At 40.0% G+C, this 23,219-nt stretch overlaps 1 protein-coding gene across 2 annotated transcripts in view; it reads right to left on the bottom strand.

The window, feature by feature from the left end:
• The window catches only part of rab27b (RAB27B, member RAS oncogene family), a 59,476-nt gene extending 38,588 nt beyond the window's left edge, over positions 1-20,888 (bottom strand). Inside the window, exon 1 of one of the 2 annotated variants that reach the window (XM_061801751.1) lies at positions 20,750-20,888. The gene's annotated coding sequence lies outside the window, so the exon portion shown is untranslated. Of the gene's footprint in view, positions 1-20,531; positions 20,659-20,749 lie in introns of those variants that run through there. The other variant, XM_061801752.1, reaches the window with a different exon arrangement.
• Between the last annotated feature and the right edge of the window lie 2,331 nt (positions 20,889-23,219).

Genomic DNA, 23,219 nt, shown 5'->3' with positions numbered 1-23,219 from the left:
AGCATAAATCATTTTATTTTTCAGGTAAGACAGTGAGAATGTGAAATGATGAGTCGTGGCCATGGAACTATGAGTCCCTGCAACTTATAACAGAACACAATACTGTACAGACAGACTAATCTTCTGCTACATCGTGCTTCTTACTTCAGAGTCCCACGCAGTCGGACAGACTTTTATTTCAGTTTTGTTTTTTAATGCCACTGATATAATGATATTGGGGCATAATAATTCAAGTACATCCTTTAAAGTGCCAGAGCCTATCCCAGTTGTCATCATGCAGGAGGCGGGGTACACCCTGAACTGGTTTCCAGCCAATCGCAGGGCACATGGAGACAGAGAACAGTCGTAGTCACAATCACACCTAGGAGCAATTTAGACTCTCCAATTAATAGATGTTTTTGAGATGTGGGAGGAAACCAGAGTGCCCGGAGAAAACCCACGCAGGCACGGGGAGAACATGCAAGCTTCACACAGGCAGGGCCAGGAATGAACCCTGGACCTCAGAACTGTGAGCCCAACGCTTTACAGCTGTTCCACCATGCCACCCTCTTATAGGTCACTTACACAACTTCAGAGCAAGTTCATTGTGGGTAAGAATTTGTTGTGTGTCGGCCATTTTGGGAGTTTGTAAACAGTTCTTAAAGTTTGTCTACATACCAGCATCGCGTTCATTGTATCTCCACTTTCTATGGCGTTTTCCAAGTATTTCGAGGCTCTGTCGGCTGATCTGAAACCCTTCTACAGGCAGAAAATCTGTTTATGTGAGGATCTGGACCCGTAGAGTCTATCGAAGGCTGATTTTGCGACTGAAAAATGTTGGCCGAGAGTGGAATACCCCGACATTGTGAACTACTTGGTGCTTACAACCAACAGCCTTACTAACCAACAGATGAAGACCTACAAGTCCTTGGAGGCTTACAATTACTTTGTAAGCGGGTGGATTCAGAATGTCCTCAGCAAAACGTTGTATGAAGAAAAGGTTTTAATCATTGCCCGAGTAAGTAACTTGTAATCACCCGGGTCAGAGTGCATAACTCACTGTTGTTGTTGTTTCTGCTTAGCCATTATGGCCTTTTCAGGTCCGACAAATCGGACCAATTAAGGAAAAAGATCTATGACAAATAAATATTACACCATCTTTTAAATTTATTTGAAGGAGCATTAAGTTATGTGACAATAATTAAAATGTACAAGGTGTAAATTACTAAGTACTAACAAATTATAGCGTGAATGTCTGAATGTAGCCCTAATACAACAGTAGCGGCTTTCTATTTGTTCACATTTGCCTTACTCAAATGTCAGCATATAGAAAGCCGCTACTGTTGTATTAGGGCTAGCGTGAATAATGCCCTGGTAAGTGGTAGGTGCTACATGCATACTCGTGTTGTTTTTAATATATATACGGTATATTTCCTTCTTAAAAATAATTTGACGTTTACAGACAGTAAACGCACAACACACATCCATACGTTTGTATCCTAAACTGTAGATGAAAAGCCTGTCACTGGCGGCCGATTTCGATCGGGGGCCGAGTTGGATGTACAAGTACATGTAGACCTATCAAACACCGTTAGTCTTGTAATATAAAACACAGCAAACGCATACATGTAAAAATAGCGGTAGGAGGATATGGTCAAAGTGCAATACTAGGCTTAAACTTACCACTTATGAAGTGATTGCTGAACACACGACTTGAAACTGTGGGACGAGTGAGATCTGCACGCAAGATATTGCTGAGCCACTTCGCTTGCCGTTTGCTCGACTTCTGTTTGGGGTCCTTGGTGCGTAATTATTTTCGGAAATCGGAAAAATCGTCTGTTCCCTTCTTTGCAGAACTTGTTATAGCAGCCAATACCACAACACGTGTGCACCATCGTCCCAGAAGTCAAAAAGCGTCTTATGTAATCTAATGTAACCAGCGAAATGAGACCTCCCAATATGGCGGCTACAAAAAATTCTAAACGGATGTGACGTCACCTATAAGGAATTGTTCCCTATTAATTGAATTTCTATTGTTCTTCTTCTCCGTTCTCAACATGAATGCCGTACCAGGGCAGCCACTGACTGTCGGAGCCAAATTCCTTGTGTTGTTACATACGTACCCATTAAAGGTGATTCTGATTTTGCATGCAAGACAATAAAATTTTGGTTGTTGCTGCATTTTTTTGTATTAAGAATAATCTTTAAATATAATCCACTTGTTTTTAAGATGGAGCAATACTGTGACAATACGAATTGATACTTTCATACAACAATGAATGAATGAATGAATGGTGCGTTCCTCCAAGCAATGCAGCTTGCAAATTATTTGTGAATTGAACTGAAGTTAATTCGTTGTGATAGCGCTTGGTGCAATGTAAGGCTCCAACTAGGTTTGGGGGGGGACTTGTTTAATCTCGGCCTGCTGGCGATGTTTGCATGCCAACTGAATGCAAATTGTGGCCAGGGAAGTAACTGCACATTGGCATTATTTGGTTTATAGTGTTTGCGAGATGAGTCTCATATCTCCTGCCTGGGACAACGGCAGCTCAATATGCACTCAGATAGCTTTGAGACCATTTTGGCACATTCGATTTGTAGTTTCACTGTTCTCCCACAATGTTTTGTGTGTACGCACGGTCAGAGATTTGTTTAAATTTACACACGTCCCCCCAACATTGTCACTTAAAAATTAATTGATCCCATACTTTGTATGGAAATATTCGTGCACACACTTTCCACACTTTTTTGGGCATACACACCCTTGACACGAGCATGTGCGCACAGTAAATAAACTGGCAACTCGACACACTCAATCTCACTATTGTGTGTATTGTGTGTGTGGATATATGCACTGATCGAATGAGGATAAATATAAAGTCTGCAATGTCCACTTTTGCACTGTTAGAATTTTTTTGTCCGAAAATAATCCATTATCTATAATGATCATTTTTGTGCTATAGTTTTAAAAATATACATACACCATATTTAATACCGATTATTGAGCCGCAGTTTTTTTACTCGTTTAGACATAGCATTGTATTTACCCTAACTTAACACGATCCTCATTTATCAAAGTACTTAGCTGTACTTTGTTTAAAATGCCACACAGTTCTGACAACCCAGGTTTGCATCAAGCCTCGCCTGTGTTGAGTTTGCATTTTCTCCCCATACCTGGGTGGGTTTTCTCCCATGACTCTAATTTCCTCCTACATCCCAAAAACATGCATGGTAGATTAACTGTCCAGAGGCGAGAACGTTTGTTTATATGTGCCCTGTGATTTGCTGGCAACCAGTTCAGGGTCTACCCCACCACTTTCCTAAAGATAGCTAGGATAGGCTCCAGCACGCTCACAACCCTAGTGAGGATAAGCGGTACAGAGAATGTATGAATGAATGAGTTCAATGAAAACAAAGGCATTATCCAACTATATGAAAATAATACATTTTAAAAATGGAAATGGAAAATTGCCATTGTGCAATATTTTTTTATTATACTGACAGAATCTGATACCAGCCCATGCTTAGACAGTGATATGAAATATTCATACCATTTCATTTTACAGTTTTAAATATTCTCTAACTAAAGTTATGAGTTCAGCATAGCAAAATTGAAAAGATGCTTGTCCACAGCCCAGTTGGAATAATCCCACGTGAACGTGTTCATTTAAATGGTTAGTTTGCAATTAGCAATAACTTGTGTGGTTTGCCGTTTAAAACAATGGAAGAAAAACTGCTTATGCATCTTCCTCCTCTGAGAGTGCCTAAGCAAGTGCAGTAGGAGTGAAGGCAGCAACATCGTGACCAGTAACTCCTGTAAAACAACTCCACACTTCTCCTCCTCCTCATTTTGTTTCCTTTCTTTACCTTCGCTCTCCTTTCAGTAGTTCTGTCTCTGTCACCAGGCAACTAGCCGTTTCTCCCTTATGCTTTATTCACTCTCATCTTTGTCACTTTCTTTTACATTACTCCTCTATGCATTTTTTTAGGCACACACCTTTTACTCTTGCACAAGATTTTGCACTTGAGCGCTTTCAAAATGAATGCATTGTAAATAGTGTGAATTTGGCTGAGAATGTCTACCAATTATTATGATTATTATGGACATTACCCCAGAACTGCGACGTGGATGTGCTAAGAATCGCCCTCTGTCCAATCTATTATATGATTAATATTAACATTATTAATATGATACAATATATCATATAATGTAATACTATTATTTATATATAGTGTGCCCTTGTTTAACGTGGGGGTTACATTCCAAAAAATACCCGCGTTAAGTGAAATCTGTGTAGTAGAAGTTTTTTTTCTTTATGTTCACATTTTTTCATTGTATATATTTTTTCATTTACAGGATGTTTTTTCATTTACAGGATGTTTTTTTTTCCATTTACAGTGTTTTGTTTACAGTAATTTTTTTTTCCATTTACACTTTTTTGTTACCACTGTTTTTTTTCCCCCCATGTCCTATATATGTGTTAAGGCTCATCACTGGGAACCTGTACGCACCCTCTTTTTTTGGGCCACGATTGCCCACCCCATCTACTGGGACAGCCCCCGTGGCACAATGCACGGCCGCGACGCATTGTGCAGGTGGGCTGAAATGCCATGGGGGCTGTCAGTAGAAGAAAACACAAACCTAGCAATAAAACAGTCAATGTGTCAGGGAAAATAAACATCGTATAAGCTAAACATAGAGGACAATCAAATAACTCCAACAGAATACACTGACTTCAAGTAGTCAAACAGTGGGGCCAATACCTTAATTTTTGCAAAGGGAGTCAATTTTTATTTCCATATTTATATCCATTTATATTAAAGTTTGGAAGGTAGCACCTTTTGCTTTAGCCATCCCATTTTTCATGTGAGCTCAAGCATTGACTGACGTGCGTTTTGTTGCCAAAGAATGTAATTTGGATTCATTATTCATAAAATGAAGGCTGTCCATATTCAGTGTTGGATTTGTTTTTTGTCTGTACAGACTACACTTACACTTCAAGGTGTAACCAACATGAATATCAGACAGCAGTCGCAAGGTGAAAAACTATTGTAAAGCTAAGCAAAGACGAAAAATCAATGAGGCACCACACAAACATTGGCCTTAACCAACAAGAAGAAACCACGGTTGTAGCAACAGACAAACTAGCAGACCAAGGAAAACAACTGTACTTCATAATAGAAACATTTGGAGCGCTGTAGAGAAAGACCTTAAAACAACTACTAGTGACATCAGTAATAACTTCCAGAGGGCAGGAGTTAAGGTATCACAATCTATTTTTCCAGGTAAGAATTCATTAACAAAGGTACAAGGGAAAAACATTTTATGGATTGATAATAAAAGGTTAATCATTTTACCAAAGGGGAAAGGGAATGAAAGGATGGATGTGTTCATAATCGCAAAAATAAAAGCCAGTCTAGGAAGCACTGTGGAGATAATGACATGGCTTGACAGATCACATTTTCTCCTGGAAGTAGCTGTGGAATAGGACCACTAATTTTCCATTGATGATGGAACACATGATGGGAAAAACAAATTATGTTAAGTGGCCAGCCAATGGATGAATCCGTGAGAATGATTGACAGCTCCCTTTGGACCAATCAGTGAGAGTCATTTTCTGAACTCTGCAGATGCTATCCAAATCCAGGATCATGTACCCACAAGCAAAGAGAACGCGTGCTTATTTTAAGCCTCTGAATAGTGAGTGTATAGTCCTGTTTGTATCCGATACGGAAATATGGTGCTTCGATGTGGCTGGGTAATGTGTCATGGAGACAAGTGCTATCCATAGAGATTACTGGGAGGACAGCTTGTGTGCTTACACCCCAAAGCGTGATTTAGATAAATGCAAACGGTGGATTAAGGCTTGTGACCGACCTCACGACCAGCTGAGCGTATTGAAGATAAATCAGCACAAAGCCGTTTGTTCCAAGGTAAGTTACTCAATTAGTCGGTGTGTAACAGTTATAAAGTACAATGATGATGAATATTTCCTGGAATGTAACAAGGGGTTTGCACAAAAAATTGACAAAGACCATACCATTATTTTCACTATTATTCACTATTTATTTAATTATTTTAACTTGTAGTTCATATCCGTTTGACAAAAAAATGGTTTTCTTTTCCTCCTTTCTGTTGGTCGAACTACAACTACTTCACTCATCCGGACTGGTTTGATGTTGGACCCTGTGGGTTTATTCCACTTCTGTGGCAGAGACGTGCAGCTTTGCTCACACGGAACGTGAGAAAAGTTATGGATTTCAGCTAGTATTCAATAAAAATACCAATATTTAAATAAATGACCCCTGGTTTTACACAAACTCGCATTCGTTAACTATGATTGGGGGAAAAAAAAAAAAAAAAGAGAACAAGCGATTCGGCTTCTCTGTAGCGTTTCCCAAGAAGTATTTATAATGCCAAGTTGGCTCCTTTGAGAACAATGCGTTTAAAAAAAATAATAAGACATCTCCAACGTACACGGAAGCGTGCTGCGGCAACACATGAAACTTCGGTAACCCTCTTCGTAGCAGACTATTTTTTAAAATATGCATTGTTCTCAAATGGGATAGGCTTCAGCCCCCTTACACGAAGTGTGTTGCGGCCACACATTAACATACGTAAACCTCTCTGCAACAAACTTTTTTTTTTTTTTTTTTTTTTAAATACGCATTGGACTCATTTGAGAACAATGCATATTTAAAAAAATAAATAAATAAAGCCTGTCGGGGAGAGGTTTACCGAAGTTTAACATATGGCTGCAACACGCTTCCGTAGATGTTGACAACGACTCCCTGTCGGGTTTTTTTTGTTTTTTTTTTTCCAAATGCATTGTTCTCAAATTCTTGGGAATAGGAGATTGAGAAGAATAATTTCTACCTGAAATGAAGTGATCGCTACACAGTCATGTGTATTTGGTTGAGCACCATCCATCATGTTTAATTGCTGAAATCCAATCTTTTCTGGTCTTTTCAGCTGGTATTATTTAGAATTACCTCTTTGAATATCTGTCTTATCTGTTGTAATAAGCAACAGGACAACAAGTCTGGGCATTGTGAATACTTTGCTCCGGTTCAATGTCCCCCACACTGTCGAGCAGCTCTTTTTGACCAGCAATATGGCGCAGTGAAAATAGTGATGCCACGTGCACGAGCTCTATAAAAGCAATAAACAGAATCGATGACAAAGAGCAGCATTGGCGGAGTCCACCTCTCATCGGAAACAAGTCAAACTTACTGCTGGTGATGCAGACCAAACTGACACCAGTTGTATAGGGACCGAACAGTCTTAATCATGGGGTTCGTTGTCTAATACCCCTAAAGCACACCCAACAGGCCTCCCCGAAGGACATTTTCAAACAACTTCTCCAAGTCCACAAAATATGCAGACTGGGTGGGCGAACTCCCATGCTACCTCAAGGCCTCTGCTGAGGGTGTAGAGCTGGTGCACTGTTCCACAATTACGACAAAGACCACAGTGTTCCGTCTGGATCTGAGATTCGACTTCCCAACGGACCCCCTGTTCCAGCACCCCTGAATAGACCCTAGATTGGGGAGGCTGAGGAGTGTGATCCCCGGTAGTTAGAACTACATTTATTTCACTCATTAAATCCCAACCATTTTTCAAAAGAGAACCCAACTCTGTACCCGCCATTTTAGGTAATTTGACCCATCTTTCAAGAAAGACAGAATGTTGTATTGTATGCTACATTTATGTAGCACCAGTCAGAAAAAGATTACACTTCCATCTTCAAGCCCAAGAAATGTGCGTTGTCCTATACAAATTAGTGGTAGCACATAGGTAAGTTATACAAAAATTGTATGATGTACTCCTGGCATCTAGTGTCCATTTTTGTCTGTTGTTTGTTAATAATGTTTTGGTGAGGAGTGATGTCAGCCCCTCTCCTGAAGCCTGTGACTCAAAAAAAAAAAAAAAAAAAAAAAACGTGAAAGACGCAAAGCTATGTCTTTGGGATTAGGTAATTGAGTTTTAAAAATGCGTAAAACACCGGTTTGCCGATCCGGACACTCTCCCCGATGTATACACAATATTACAGAGGCATGTAATTAGGACAGACCCAAACATCAAAAGCCTTTAGGAACTCCGAGCAAACTTGATCCACAACTGGGGCCTGCCACTGAGGACATTTTTCACTGACCAGGGATTTTCACCTAACTTATGGGTCGTTTTCACTGACATCACATTTTTTGCTGAATTACCCATACACCACTGCACGCCGCCATTTAACCTCTCTAGCTAACGCCTAACAGTGTTGTAGACTCCAGAATGCTCTCCGTTATTATTTGTGTTTCACGGGAGTCTCGGGACTCAAGTACATAAGAAAGGACTTGCTAACCATCAGAGAGCCTTTTTCTGACTTTTCTTCTGACTTTTTTTTTCAACAACTCCCACCAATTCGCTGAAGCTTTATCCAAAGTTGCTATCGGCGCACTCTTCAAAGCCTCGCGATCCAGTACACGTCTGGCTGCGTAAGCGGGGACATCATCTAACGCTTCCGACGAAAGACTGTGGACGTTCCGCGGCTCTGTGGTTCATGGAGACTTGGCTTTGTGGATGATTGCCCGACAGTGCTATCACGCTCCCCAGTCTCAACCTCGATCATGCTGATGTGTCGCCAAGCTAACAATCTTAATCGATACTCTTTTCAGATGGCCAACATTACAGATAAAATCCTTTTAGGTTAGTCACTTGAAAGATTTGAGAATTTTGTGAAATACTGAATTTGATTATTCTTTTGTCTTTCCAACATTGTCATTAATTTTTAAACAAATAAACATTTCGCTTTGCTTGTGGAGAACTAATACACAGGTTTTACTTTTTGGAGCGGGGGGGATTGAATAAATGGAGTCAAGGCAAACTCCATTTTGCCTTGATATTAAAATAATAATATTCCACCACCTTTCCTTTTCCATGTTAGCATACAGGTAAGTGCTCATATACATATATATTTTTAATATATTTAATTGTCACTCACATTTGAGGAGTGCGACCGCGTGCCTTCCTGCTCGCAAATCTGCTCATTCAAGCACGAAAAATCACATGCGTAAAATTTGTCACAAGTAGAAAAAAATAGATATTGAATGACGTTGCTTATTTTGTGTAGTCTTGACATTAATTTAAGTGTTTATTTCATAAATGTTAACTAAACAAGCCTGCTCCTAAAAAAAAAAAAAAAAAAAATCAATATTCACCCAGAAACAGGAAATTCAAGTTAACCGTACTGAGCATGTACGGAAGTGATGCCAAAAGCACATGTTCCGGGCTGCTTCATGTACTGTGAGCGTATTTACGTCCAAAGTCATCAACATCATGAGCCATGTCAAAGGAAATTCAGTTACACCAAGGGTGCTCAATGCATCAACCGCGAGGCAGTGTGACGGCGTGCCCCCCCCCCCCCCCCACCCAAAAAAAAAAAGACAGACTATCATCCACCTCGTCGCTTGATTCAGGTGTGGCCAATACATCGGGTGCACGCACATAAAGGCGCGTTCGAGCAAGGCGGACTCCTATTTACAGCAGTCACGCAATTGCCGACAGGAATATTTGACACAATGTGTCGCTAGCTTGTTGCCACTAACGCCGATTATGTTAAGCTAAACTTTCAGCATTTTCAAAACATTGTTGGTACAGACCATTCGTGTTTATTCCTTGACAGACCACTGCATTTAACTTGTCTTCAGATAAAGTTTGTCAGATCAAGAATTTTTATTGATGAAAAACTTTCAATACCATGTTGTACTAATACCATCTGAAATTGAAAATAATCATTTGAGTTTTTAATTTGTTTTCTATTTTAGTTATGTATTTATTTTATTTTTAATTTACAGTTATGTTATATTAATCTAAAGTTATTTTAAGGACTTGAGATTTCATCCCTAATCACACCCGCAACTTTATCTGGGAGCATGACTGACCACACCTGTACACTTTTCAAATGTGAGTGACTGTTTTATATTTTTTATAGTTAGGTTGTTGTAGCTAACGAAAATTGGTGCAGTGTGTGCTGAGCTCTGTAACGTCCATGCACCACTCCTCGTTGATATAAAATATATAAATATAATAATATAATATAATAATATTTATTGATATAAAAGCACATTCCACCGCCTTTCATTTTCCGTGTTACCATACAGGTATTGTGATTTCTGTCACCTAGAGTAAAAGATCAAGGGCGCGATACTGCTCCTTTGTGACGCAGTCCTGAGTCCCATGATGTGTGTATGCCAGGTAGCCTAGTAGTCAGTCTGGGCTTGATGTGCTGTCGGTCGCGTCTTCAATAAATGCAGTTAGAAACGTAATATTGTCCACCTTGCGTATGTATGAGTAACTGAGCTCAGGGATCGAAAATGGCCGCCATTCGAGGCAGCACAACGAGTGACTTCATGTGAAAACAACCCATTGAAAAAGACACAAAATCCATCCTTCCATTAGCCATACCGCTTATCCTCATCGGGTTGTGGACATGTTGAAGCCTATCCCAGCTGACTCTTAAGGGAGTACGCCACACAGAAGTGACTGCCAGTCAATTGCAGGGCGCATATACAGCATTCTCACATACAGTGACACCAATGGGTGATTTCATTCTGAAAAAAGGCAGGAGTGTTGTTTTCACCTTCAAAACTTAGTGGTGCTGAAGCATGCCTTTATTTCCTGTTGTTTTGACAACTGCAGTGGCCTGCTCTGTCTCTCTAATCAACAAATAATGCAGAACTCAATTTCTCATGTGCTGACAAAGAGCAGAAAGTAGGAACACATTATTCTCGTTTTAAGATCATTGAATTTGCTCCTGTGTTTTCAGATCGATTTTAAGGATCGTTTATGAATTTGCTCTTTATGATCTGGGGCCATTATATCAGTCTAACGAGCTTTTATCTCATCAGCCCTCACAGTGTCCTGAAGTCCTTGGGCACTGGTCTTTTTAATTATTCCTATGGCTAGAACCAAAGTTACACGGTGCATTCAGTCACTACGGCTCACACCTTTGGAACAGCCAACAAGAGGGTTTCAGGACCGCAGTCTATTAATGTTTTTAAACAAGGGTTTTATCTATTCATTTATCTATTATTTACTTGCATTTGTATCCATCTTGCATTGTATTTGTTAGTGTTCTTCAGTTTTATTTATATTTTAATATTGTCTTTTAGTCTTCGTAACCTTTTAAGTTTAACTCCACTGTCATCTCATGGAAGCTTCCATGCTGGGAGTCTCCCCACGAGATGTAATTCGGCAGTTTCTCCATGGTCCGGGGGGCTCAGGTGGGCTCTGCACAATGAGGAGTCCATTTTGGGCTTTCGCGGTCCTGATGGACTTTGTGAAGCGATACCCCGTTGCTGCAGGCTGTAGCACCTCTCAATCCCTGGATGGGTTCCACAGATTTGTTACTCCTCAACTGGATCCTCATTGCCTTGGGATGTCTCTTTTACTATTTATCAATACTGTATCTACTGTACATGAGTGCATGTGTACATCTGAGTGTTCATGTATATGTGGATGTGTTGTGCATTCACTGTATATGTAGCAATGGGAGTGGTGGGTCATATATATTTTGTACCATTTTAATAGTTAATAATTAATTTAAACCATTAAAGCATTTTAATCTATGTAAAGAGCAAAATAAATAAATTGTACTTGATTTAAAACAAACAGACAGCAATGCTTAATCGGTCCTGCTTAAGGTTGGAGACAGATTTTATTTTCAATACGATACACTCAGAGAACAGTCTGCTGCTGGTCTATAGAACAACATCGGGCCTAAGTCATTAAAACGGCACCACTTCATAAGGAGTGCCCCTTCGTGAGAAGTTGTAATCATGGTGCTTTATGAGGGAAGATAAAAGTGGCAGCTGAGGGGAAGAAAATGTACTCCCAAGCACCAATACAGGCTCCAATATGGATCAGCTAGTATTCTCACATTCCCCAAATTAATCCCTAGATTTATTCGTTTCCAGTTTCTGCTGTTGATCCTCCTTTTAAAAAAAAAAAATAAAAATTCACGGTCCACTATTTATTTGTAAATAGATTACATTTGATTATGATATTGTTCGCAATGTTCTTTTCAGCGCATATGGTAGAAGCCACCACAGGACGAAATATAATAAGAGGAACAAACTAATCACTTGAAAATAATTACCATGCTTCCTGTAATGCTGGGTGGTGGTATATTAGCATGTGCTTTATTGGCTTTTGTCTAGTTTTTAATGTTTATGGGTCTCAACTACACATTGTCAATGCAGGAACACGGTGCTAATGGATACACATAGCTGAGCTTGTACGACCACTGTCAAACAGCAGTTAGCATACTGCAGAATCAGCCCTCATAGTTCACAGAGCGAGAGCTTAAAATGAACATACAACCAGTAAATGCAACAATCTACAAAAAGAGAAGGGAAAGGATTGCTCTATTGATTGATTTTGGTCTTGCATACCAGGCGATAAACCTTGTAATCATACTTTAATGGTAAGATATTAGGTGGAAAACACTACAGGAGAGATACTCGGGAATCGTATGACTATCTTACTGATCAGGTGTGAGCCTCAATGCTCAATAGGTTTTGAAAGGTAGTGCAATCTGAGAATTTGTTTTTATCAGCCAGGCTGATGTTGAACATTTTGATCCATATCGATGTTGGTCTTTAATATATATATATATATATATATATATATATATATACACATACATACATATATACACATACATACATATACACATACATACATATATACACATACATACATACAGACAGATGTCCAAAGCATGATACGTTGGCCCATTGTTTGAGGGAGATGGCTTTGACAACATTGGCTCTTGTTACCCACAACCGTTTGAGTTCTTCTAGATTCCATGACTTTTCCACTTTTGAATCATGTCTTTGTCCAAACAAGCGTTAACGCTTTGGTAAAATCCTACCACCATATGCAAAATAAGTTCAGCTAGTGAGTCCTCAAGTAATCTTCAGTTGAAACATTTGTTTAGGTTTACTCCAGACAACGCAAGCTCATTTCACATCCTTCTCACCTGTCTTCAAAGCCTGCCTATAGTCGGCCGGGAGTTTTAGTGTAAGCCGGTGAAACTTCATTCCTGATCAGCTGTCGTAACAGCATATTTCAAACAGACTTATCTTCAAAGCAGACAGTCAAAAAACTGTGCAGTAATCACCATCAATCACAATTCGGAAACATTAAGTAATAGAATCCAGAATCTAGCAAAAAAAAAATAATAATTAAAACAACAACAAAAAAAGTATACGAGGTGTCTGCGGACAAAAGGCTACACAATAACTAGTTTCATAAAAAGTATAAACACAATTGTTCGCGTCTGTTTATATCATACTGATATAAAACGACAACAGGAAGGTTCGCAAAACAGGAGAAAGTCCCACGAAATAAATCAATATAAGTAGTATTTTTAAATCACATAACATACCTATGGGTGGATTTGAGTATGGCTGGACTGTAGTAGTCACTTCCAGTTGTTCATGTTCTTAAACATTCTAATGGATCCATGGCCAAATATATACTGTCGTGTAGTTATTTTATATTCATATAGCTAAATGCACCCGACTGCTCAAGACTACGGAATTCAATATCGACCTGACTAGGTTATTTCGTTATGCTGTTGTTTTGATTGGTTCTCTTTTCAACTTAACCCACCTCTTCAAATAAAATTAGTTCCGATTGGCTCTCGTCTTTACTCATTGTTGTCTCTTTTCAATTCGTAGACAATGACAATACACTTCGTTATCGTCCTAGTTGTAAATTTTCATGGAATAATCGTCTCATTTTATTCGCAAAAAAGGCAGTCAATGAAAATTTTTCACTCAAATTAACACTTCTCCATATGCAATAAAACTTCAAATTCAACCTACCCAAATTAGTTTTGCTAAGACATTCATTCATAAGTTTTCTGTACCTCTTATTCTCAATAGGATCACGGACATGCTGAAGCCTATCCTATCTATCTTTGGGGGAGAGGCAGGGTACACACCAAACTGGTCACCAGCCAATTTGAACCCGGGTCCTCAGAACTGTGAGGCATATGTACAAAAGAGTCGGCAAATTTCATTTAATTCTGTCAATACCACTTATATCACTCATACTACAATTGACCTGGAGAGTACAAGAGTGCCCATGTACTCACAACCTAGTGTACATCTTTTTTTCGTATGCATTAATCATCTTCCAAACGGAACCCACCTGTTCTTGGTCGTTAGACTGGAGGTGGCAATATTATGAGGAAGAAGAGACTAGGTGAGAGGACAAGAGGAAGGAGGCTCGAGCAAGGTTTAGAAACCAACCATAATATAACCTGTGAATGTGTGCTATATTTTACAATGGTTAGCGTTCTTATTTAGCTCAGTCTTAACAGAGGGCAAGAGTTTTTGACTTCCACCTTTCACTGGAGTCACTTGAAAATTATTTGGGGCATAAACAGTCACTTGCACATTGCTCTTCAACACAAAAACCAAAGCTCTGCAAAGATTGGGTAAAAGTATGTCTGAATAACTCGTTGTAAAGACTGAAAACCACTGAATCAAATTTTTCGTCCTCTGCCTTTGCGCAACAATTATTTTCCATTCAAAAAATAATGACACACAAATAGTGACTTGAAAAATAATAATTCACCACGTGCCAAATGCAATCTTCAATTTCCAATTTGAGCATATGAGTGACTATACTCCTTGGAAATAGTGTTAATATTACTGGTGACCTGAAACATCCTACCTGCAAACAGCTCAGGGGACACAAACTGCATAAGCAAACCAATATACATGCTTACACTAATTACCCCTTCACACTCGATCCTTACAAAGAAATTTGAGAGTCAACTAAAATTTTGAGTCTCACAACGGAATCCAGAAAAATACTCATTACTGTCACAGCTTTGGGTACTGTGTTGTGACTGTGTGTGCAATGATTGTGTGTATTTGTACACGCTTTATTTATGAAGCCAACTGTGGCAACAAGTGCCCATTTGTCATTACTGTTTTATGTGACCAAACTAGTAGCCTGAAAACTGAAATGCCATCCAACCAAATGGAGTAACATTTACGAAACAAAAAAAAAAAATACAAAAACTATAATTATAGCAAAAATGTCATATTTGTCCATTTCATATGGGAGCTTTTGGTGTTCATTTTAAAAGGTATTTATTTTGGATAAATACAGGAGGTACAAAACAAAAATGGAAAGAAGGTCAAACAGTCCTTTGGGAATTGCAGTTAACTACCTGTGTGCTGCCGTAAAATGAAACCATTGGGCAGCGCTGTCAAATTGAAGTCTAGCCACACCAAGCGCAAGCTTTCCAGCAAAGTTAACTTTTACGTCAAAGCCATTTCTGATGCTGTGTGTTGCTAACCGAAATGAATACCGACTAGTTAGTGCCCTCAAGGAACCCGCACATCGGTTATATGTCTTTTGAGAACATTTCAGAGAATTGGACAACTGCTGAGAGTCTTAAAATACTGCCATTTGCCGCCACAAAAGGAGTTTGTCTCACTGCACCAGCAGGTGATTGAACTACTGCAACAACAGGACATTTTCACAGCACTACTTAGCAGCAGCAATACTAGGAAAACTTGAAAAACTGTCACATTAATTATGGACTCAATAAACAGACTGAATGCACTTTCAATGGGAATAAAGCAGACAAGCTTACTTTCTCCCAATCTAACGGTCACAAATCTGAAAGTTCACTTGAGAAGTTTGCAATTTTGCAACCAGGGAAGCAAAACAGCCACGTAAACTTTGTTTTTACAGGTAAACATATCAGGGCTAGAAACTGCAAACAAAATGATCACATATGTGACCTTTTTTCAGTGTGTGGGGGTAAAAATTTTGTGCTTTATTGCTCCCGAAACAATCTCCTATAAAAGACATGGTGTTTGAAAGCCGCAGTCTTTTTGACTGCTTTAGTCAAGCTCGTCCATCTCCACGCTCTCCTTTGTGAGGAAAGAGCGCCTTCTCGTTATTATGAACTGCTAGGGCATTCAGTCCCATCGCCACGGCAAGAGTGAGCCTCACTTAACGGCGCACGCCCCGCGTTGTCAGGAACTGTTGAAAAGGGAAGGGAAAAGGGAAAAGAGAAGATTGGCGGAGTCCAATCCTCACCGGAAACAAGAACTTACTGCCAGCAATGCAGACCAAACTCTGAGACCAGTTGTACAGGGACCGAACAGCCCATATCAGGGGTTCGGTACACTACACTCCCAGAGCACTCCCTCCACCCATCCTCCTCAGGACTCCCTGAAGAAACGGGCAAATGCCTTCTCCAAGTCCACAAGACACATGTAGACTGGGTGAACTCCCATGGAACCTCGAGGACGCTGTCACGAATGTAGAGCTATCACTGGACTATGGCCGGAACAAAAAACCACATTGCTCCTCCAGAATCTGAGATCCGACTTCCCAATAGACCCTCCTCTTCAGCACCCCTGAATAGACCTTACTAGGGTTACTGAGGAGTGTGATTCCCCTGTAGTTGGAACACACACTCCGGTACCTCTAACCCACCACCCCAGAGGTATTGTCCCCGATATCCATGCGATGTTCAGAAGCGTGTCAACCAGGACAGCCCTACATTATCCAGAACTATTAGGAACGAACTAGCGAATCTCATCCACCCTCGGGGACTTTGCCACAAAGGAGCTATTTGACCACCTCTGTGACCTCAAACCCAGAGAAAGTAGAGTCCCTTCAGAGGACACAGACTCTGCTTCCTCATGGGCAGGCAGGCTAATGGATTAGAGGAGGTCTTCGAAGTGTTCTCCACACCGACTCACAACCTCACGAGTTGAGGTTAACAGTGCCCCATCCTCTCTATACACAGTGTTGATGGCGCACTGCTTCCCCCAGCCCCACCCCGAGATGTCAGATAGGTTTGAAGAAATTCTGGTGCACTATCTCCATGGCCTCACTGAACTACTCTAATGCCCGAGTTTTTGCATCAGTGACCACCAAAGCTGCATTCGGCTTGGCCAACCAGTATCCATCAGCTGCCTCAGGAGTCCCACAGTTCCTCACCGTTTGTGTCGACCAACAGGTTTGGGGATTGCCACCGCGACAAGCACCGACCACAGCTCTGGTCTGACACCTCAGTAATGGAGGCACAGAACATAGTCCACTCAGAGTCAATGTCCCTTGCTTCCTCGGAGCATGATCAAAAATCTGTCTGAGATGGGAGATTAAACTCCTTCTGACAGGGGATTCTGCCAGATGTTTCCAGCAGACCCTCACAATACGTTTGCCTCTGCCACGTCTCACCAGCAACTTCCCCCACCATTTGAGCCAACTCACCACGAGGTGGTTATCAGTTGACAGCTCCGCCCCTCTCTTTACCCGAGCGTCCAAGACATCCAGACGCAATTCTGATGACACCACCACAAAGCCGATCATTGAACTGTAACCTAAGGTGTCTTGGTGCCAGGTCTATCTGTGGACACCATTATGGTTGAACGTGGTGTTTGTTATGGACAATCCGTGATGAGCACAGAAGTCTGGTCACAGAAACTGTTCAGGTTCTGATCACGGGGCTGTTCAATCCAATCACGCCCTTCCAGGTCTCACTGTCATTGCACACGTAAGTCTGAGACCCAATAGTGGATAAATAAAAATGTTTGAATCAAGAGTATTGAATTTAGATCAATTTAGCATATATAATGTGATACAAACTGCAGTGGCATTTTTAAATACCGTGTCTGAAAGGCAGGGGTAAACCTGCATCACCATGCATAATGATGACAACGGTTATTTAGAAGAGGAGGCGTAAGCAAAAGGCTGGCATCTACTCTGTTACATTTTAAAGTGTCAGAAAACAACAATTATAGCAACATATCTGTTTATTCCGAGAACTTCTGAATGATCTAAAGGCTGACTTGTAGGCAGTCACGTGTAAAAGTCATCCGGTATCACCAGACAAAACTCCTCTCAATTCACCATTTCCTTGTGCCTGGATCATGTCTGTTCATTGCAGCAATTGGTGCTAGCTTCTCCCAGAGCAGCTTTTCAAGCTCTCCCAAATTATAAACAATATTACACAAGATGGCCAGATACTCAACAGCAAATTCCTATACACGGTTAATCACACAAAATATGATTTTTATGCAATAACTTGCTTTTCCAAAATTTGCTGAGAAATGTGTAGATATCTTTTCTGGGACTCAGAAAAGTTCTATCCGACTAACACTTTCAATTCAATCACTTCACACTTAAATTTGGGCTTTTACACGGTGACAATCAGATTTACCAAAAGCACAGAACCCTTAATCAAATAGGAAGGTCTTCACCACTTTTCAACTGTTGCCCAATGCACTGCAATGTTAGTAGATCACTCACAGAAAACCCACCAACAGCCTTGCATTTAGTGCAGATGATTTGGAATCTTGGGAAATCAAGCGCCAAACAACATACAAAATCAGCTCACACCTATGGTAAATATGTGCCACCAGGATTTGAATTAAAAATGCCACTGAAAATTTTATGTTGTAAAATTCATTGTTATTTCAAAGTGATCACATTTTCAACAGCTGTATTTCAGTTTAACTTTTCAATGTTAAAAAAAATTGCCATATATAAAAATTCTATCTTTAAAATTCAAACACAATGTTTTCATTCTCCCAAGATTCAACAGGTTACAGTTCACTGTCTGAAATTCAACTGGCTTAGTATGTGTCGTCACGTGACTAAGAAAGCGTAACTTGATTGGATAAGTGTTGGGTTCTGACCTGAAGTAACCCTGCCTTCTTAACACTGAATTTAGAGGGGGAATTTCACACAGCAAATTTTTGAATTTTAAAAGGTTCACTGTTTTTTTACATAGCGAATTGGTTAACATTGAAAAATTAAACTGAAATACAGCTATTGAAAATGTGATCACTTTGAAATAATGTGAATTTTCAAACATAAAATTTTCAGTGGCATTTTTAATTCAAATCCTGGTGGCATATTTACTTCCATACACACTAGGGCTGTACAGTTAATTGAATTTTAATTATAATTGTGATTTTGGCTGCCACAAGCCTGATCATCTGTGATTTTTTTTTTTTAATGCTGCCATTTGCAGGAGTACCCACAACAAGTGGCAGCCTTGACTTCAACTTTTCGTCTGGCACAGAGGGGTAGATAATTTTTTTTTTTTTTTTTTTTTTATTTTTTGCAGTTTGTGACCATGCGCAACTGATCACTGGTAAAGGAGAACAACGGAGATGTACCGTTCTTGACAATTCACTATATTGACTTTCTGTATTTGAGTCCATTAAGTTGCAATTCGTGATTGCATATTTATTCCGTTAGCCGTTGCTGAAGTGCGATTTTTTTGTGTAATGTATTTTTTCATCATTTTGAAAATTGTCAGATATGGAAAAAAAAAATAACCATTACAGCATTGATCAAAATAATCATGATTGTTAAATTTGCAGCAAATATCGCAGTTCACACGAGTTACAACTGATAGTAGTGATGCATACTGCAGCTGCTGTGGGTGCAGATACTAGCCTGTGACACATGGTCAAGCGTTGGTCCAAAACCCGGATGAATAGGCAATAATTGTTTGGAGAAAAAAAAAAATTGAAATCTAATCTGGATCCACATTCCTAAAGAACCTGATAGCGAGTAATGCAGCCACTTCTGTTCCTGTGGACATATTGTCAATAGTCACCACATAATTTAAACAGTATCACAGTTTGGTCCAAAGATTTAAAAAAAAAAAAAAAGAAATTGCAGATTGACTAAGTGAAATAACAAATGTTAACCTACTTTTTTGCCAAGCATGCACAAAATTTGCTTCATGATTGATGTCATAAATCAATGCTAGTTGTACAAAGTGTTGTAACAATATTTGATGTATTTCAGTTAGTCTGGTGAGCAACTATCCGTACAAGGTAGTGGTACACACAAATTTGAATACCTTGGTTTGTGTGTTGCTTTTATGAAACTGCAACCAAGGCAAGGGGGAAAAATATTAGGGTGTGTGGTGTACTTTTCACATGACCAGCAGCACACCACAACTCTCCTTGACCCAAAGTTTGATAAGGACGTAGTCCTGTGATACAACATCATGCAAAAAGATTATAGATATACTGGAATCACTACTGATGTTGTGTGAAAAATAAATGCATTGCAGTACACAACATCAAGTTGAAGAGAGTCAGTTTGGTCTTATACACAAAGATTAGTTTGCAACAAATTTGAATACCTTTCCGAATTAGGCACTGCAGTGGTCCAACACTAATGATATTTATCCATCATTTTGCATTTGAAACCCTTAATAGCAGATTGTTGAAAATATGTCTCAACATACAATTTATCGTTAAAAACAGAAAGCGTCCTGCCCCCTGTTGATCCAAAATTGGGTACAAGCTATGGCAATCGACGTTGTGCATTCCACGTGTTGCCTTATTATTCCATTAACCGCTAGTTACCGTGGTCAAAACCGACCCGACCTGCAAATCTTGGGTCAAGACACACGTATGGCATCCGTTTTTTTTTTTTTTTTGTAATTGTTTATTTGTTCGTATAAACACGCCGGTTCGAAAAAGACCTTGGCTTTGAGATGCTGCAGAGCCGATATTCTCCACAGCTGAGCCCCGATGAGTCCTGCGCCTGCCGGGTTATGACTCATAGCCTGCCGCGTACATACCGCTGACTGATGCCGGGAGCGACAAGCAACACGGAAACGCAACTGCGAACTAGCTCGCAGTTCAACAAGGCAGCTGCTCCAGATTGCGGAGGTGTTTCATTCGTCTCCCCTTTTCTTACCTTTGATGTTCAGACAAGAAAACTCAGATCTCCCTCGCAGGTGGCTGCTGCTGCTGCTGATCTTTGGCCAGTTCGTCTCCTCTTCCTCCTCCTCCAAGACGTCGCATCGCTCCCGCGATCCTTCTGGAGAGGGAACAGACCGGTCGAGGTGCACAGAAGTCGGTGGAAGTGTTTCCTGAGGAGGGACACGCTCTAGCAAGTAGAAGTGGACCTCACAATTATGGAGGCAGCTTAGCGGTGGTTTCCTGGGGTGGAGGGTTGGCGTTCTGGACGCATTCAGGAACGCCTCGGAAACTTTGCATTTTCACTCGCCGTGCGTTTTCTCTGGCGCCTTATGCATGATTACGCTCATCTTTTCATTCTAATGACCTGAGCTCAATTTAAACATATGGTGCATATGTATTTTTGTTTTCGATCGTTTTTTAATTCACATTTGATACTAATGTTACTACTGTACTACTGCAAATACTAATGTTTGCATTTACAAAGCGTTTAAAGGGAAGCATTTACACGTGTTATTGCAAATGTGCTGTATGTACCCACCAAGTACATAGAGCAAATATTTATAATTATTTCTTATTTTCTCCGGATTTTAGTGTTATGTATGTTGATATATGAAGGGAAATGTGGAATGAGAACAAAGCGCTCATATCAAAATAAAGGAAATAAACTGAATGTATTTGTGTGTTTGTGTGAGTCCGCGCGCGTCCCTGAGCGCGTGCGTGTCCGTGTATATAGGTCAGATCATTTACTTCATGATAGTGGTGTTGATGAACATGCGTCTTCCTGAACACTCACTTTGTGGTATTTGACACCATCTCATGATAATTACAGTATTGTTCAGAAGTTCATTAATTGCAGTCGGTCATACATGATCTAGATTCATGAAACAAGAGTTCCTTCAACATTGCAAATGAAAAATCAATTCAATTGGTTTTTTTTTTTAAATTCATATTCTTGCTACGGGAGGCACGGTGGATCAGCTGGTAAAGCATTGGCCTCACAGTACTGAGGACTTTGGTTCGAACTCGGCCCCGCCTGTGTGGAGTTTGCATGTTTTCCCCATGCCTGCTTGGGTTTTCTCCGGGCACTCCGGTTTCCTCCCACATCCCAAAAACATGCAACATTAATTGGACATTCTAAATTGCCCCAAGGTGTGATTGTGAGTGTGGCTGTTTGTCTTTATGTGCCCTGTGATTGGCTGGCAACCAGTTCAGGGTGTATGTACCCTGCTAGGCTCCAGCACTCCCCACGATCCTCGTGAGAATAAGTGTCAAAGAAAATGGATGGATGGATGGATTCTTGCTATGAAAAATTCTAGGTTCTACAGATGGTTAATTTGCAGTTTTCATTTGCTGTAAGCTATTATCAAAATTCTACATACATTAAAAAACGAGACATATTTCACTCTAAGTGTGTGTACTGTATCTTTATATTTAGTGGCCATTCTAGACAGTTTTTAGTGCGGTGTCCAGACTGGAACCAAGGGGTTGTTATTGTTTTGTTTGTTTATTTCTTTGTTTTGTGTGTGTGTGTGGTTTTTTTATTGTTGTTGTCTTGTTTTGTTTTTTAGAGGGGCCAGACTCCAGTCATCATTTTGGTGAGGTGTTGACAGAAAAAAAAAAACTGCCAACACAGTGTTAGAGAAATGTTCTTTTGAATTACAGTACATAATTGTAAACAAATGTTTAAAAACTATTCATGAAAAGTATTATTATTTGTAAGTGCAATGGTGAAGCAGCTGTAGCGCTTTGGCCTCAGAGTTCTGAGGGCCGGGGTTCAAATCCGGGCACCGCCTGTGTAGAGTTTGGATGTTTTCCCCATGCCTGTGTGGGTTTTCTCCAGGCACTCTGGTTTCCTCCCACATCCCAAAAACATGCAACATCAATTGGACACTCTAAATTGCCCCTGGGTGAGTGTGACTGTTTGTCTCTATGTGCCCTGCGATTGGCTGGCAACCAGTTCAGGGTGTACCCTGCCTCCTGCCCAATGATAGCTGGGATGGGCTCCAGCACTCACACGACCCTTGTGAGGATAACGGCTCAGAAAATGGATGAATGGACAGAATTCCTGATTTTGGTTTTATAGCTCATTTAAAAAAAAAAGTTTTTCCTCATCTTTTTAAGACTGTAAGGGAAAAACTGCAGTTGTCTTTTAGTGTGGACAGAGAGGGTAGTAACAATGGTGAAATGAAATGTCATTATTTTGTGAGTAATAGCCCATCAGCAACAATGGAAAAGAAGAACTATGAAGAATGTATTTTTTGGACAGATGAAAATTTGAATTATGCACAATGAGGTGAACTAGTTCATTTTTTGAATGACAAACTGAACTTTCAACTAGTTTTCTAGGAAAATGTACTTTCCCAACACTGGTCCTGTATTATTTCACATCACAATATATTTTACTGGTTTGAAAATATTGAAAAAAAAAAACTATTTCATTTTATTCCAACATCGTGCAGACTTAC

This window comes from Syngnathoides biaculeatus, chromosome 17, assembly GCF_019802595.1.
Source record: "Syngnathoides biaculeatus isolate LvHL_M chromosome 17, ASM1980259v1, whole genome shotgun sequence".
NCBI classification, from domain to species: Eukaryota; Metazoa; Chordata; class Actinopteri; order Syngnathiformes; family Syngnathidae; genus Syngnathoides; species Syngnathoides biaculeatus.
This window is presented reverse-complemented; position numbering and strand designations above follow the sequence as displayed.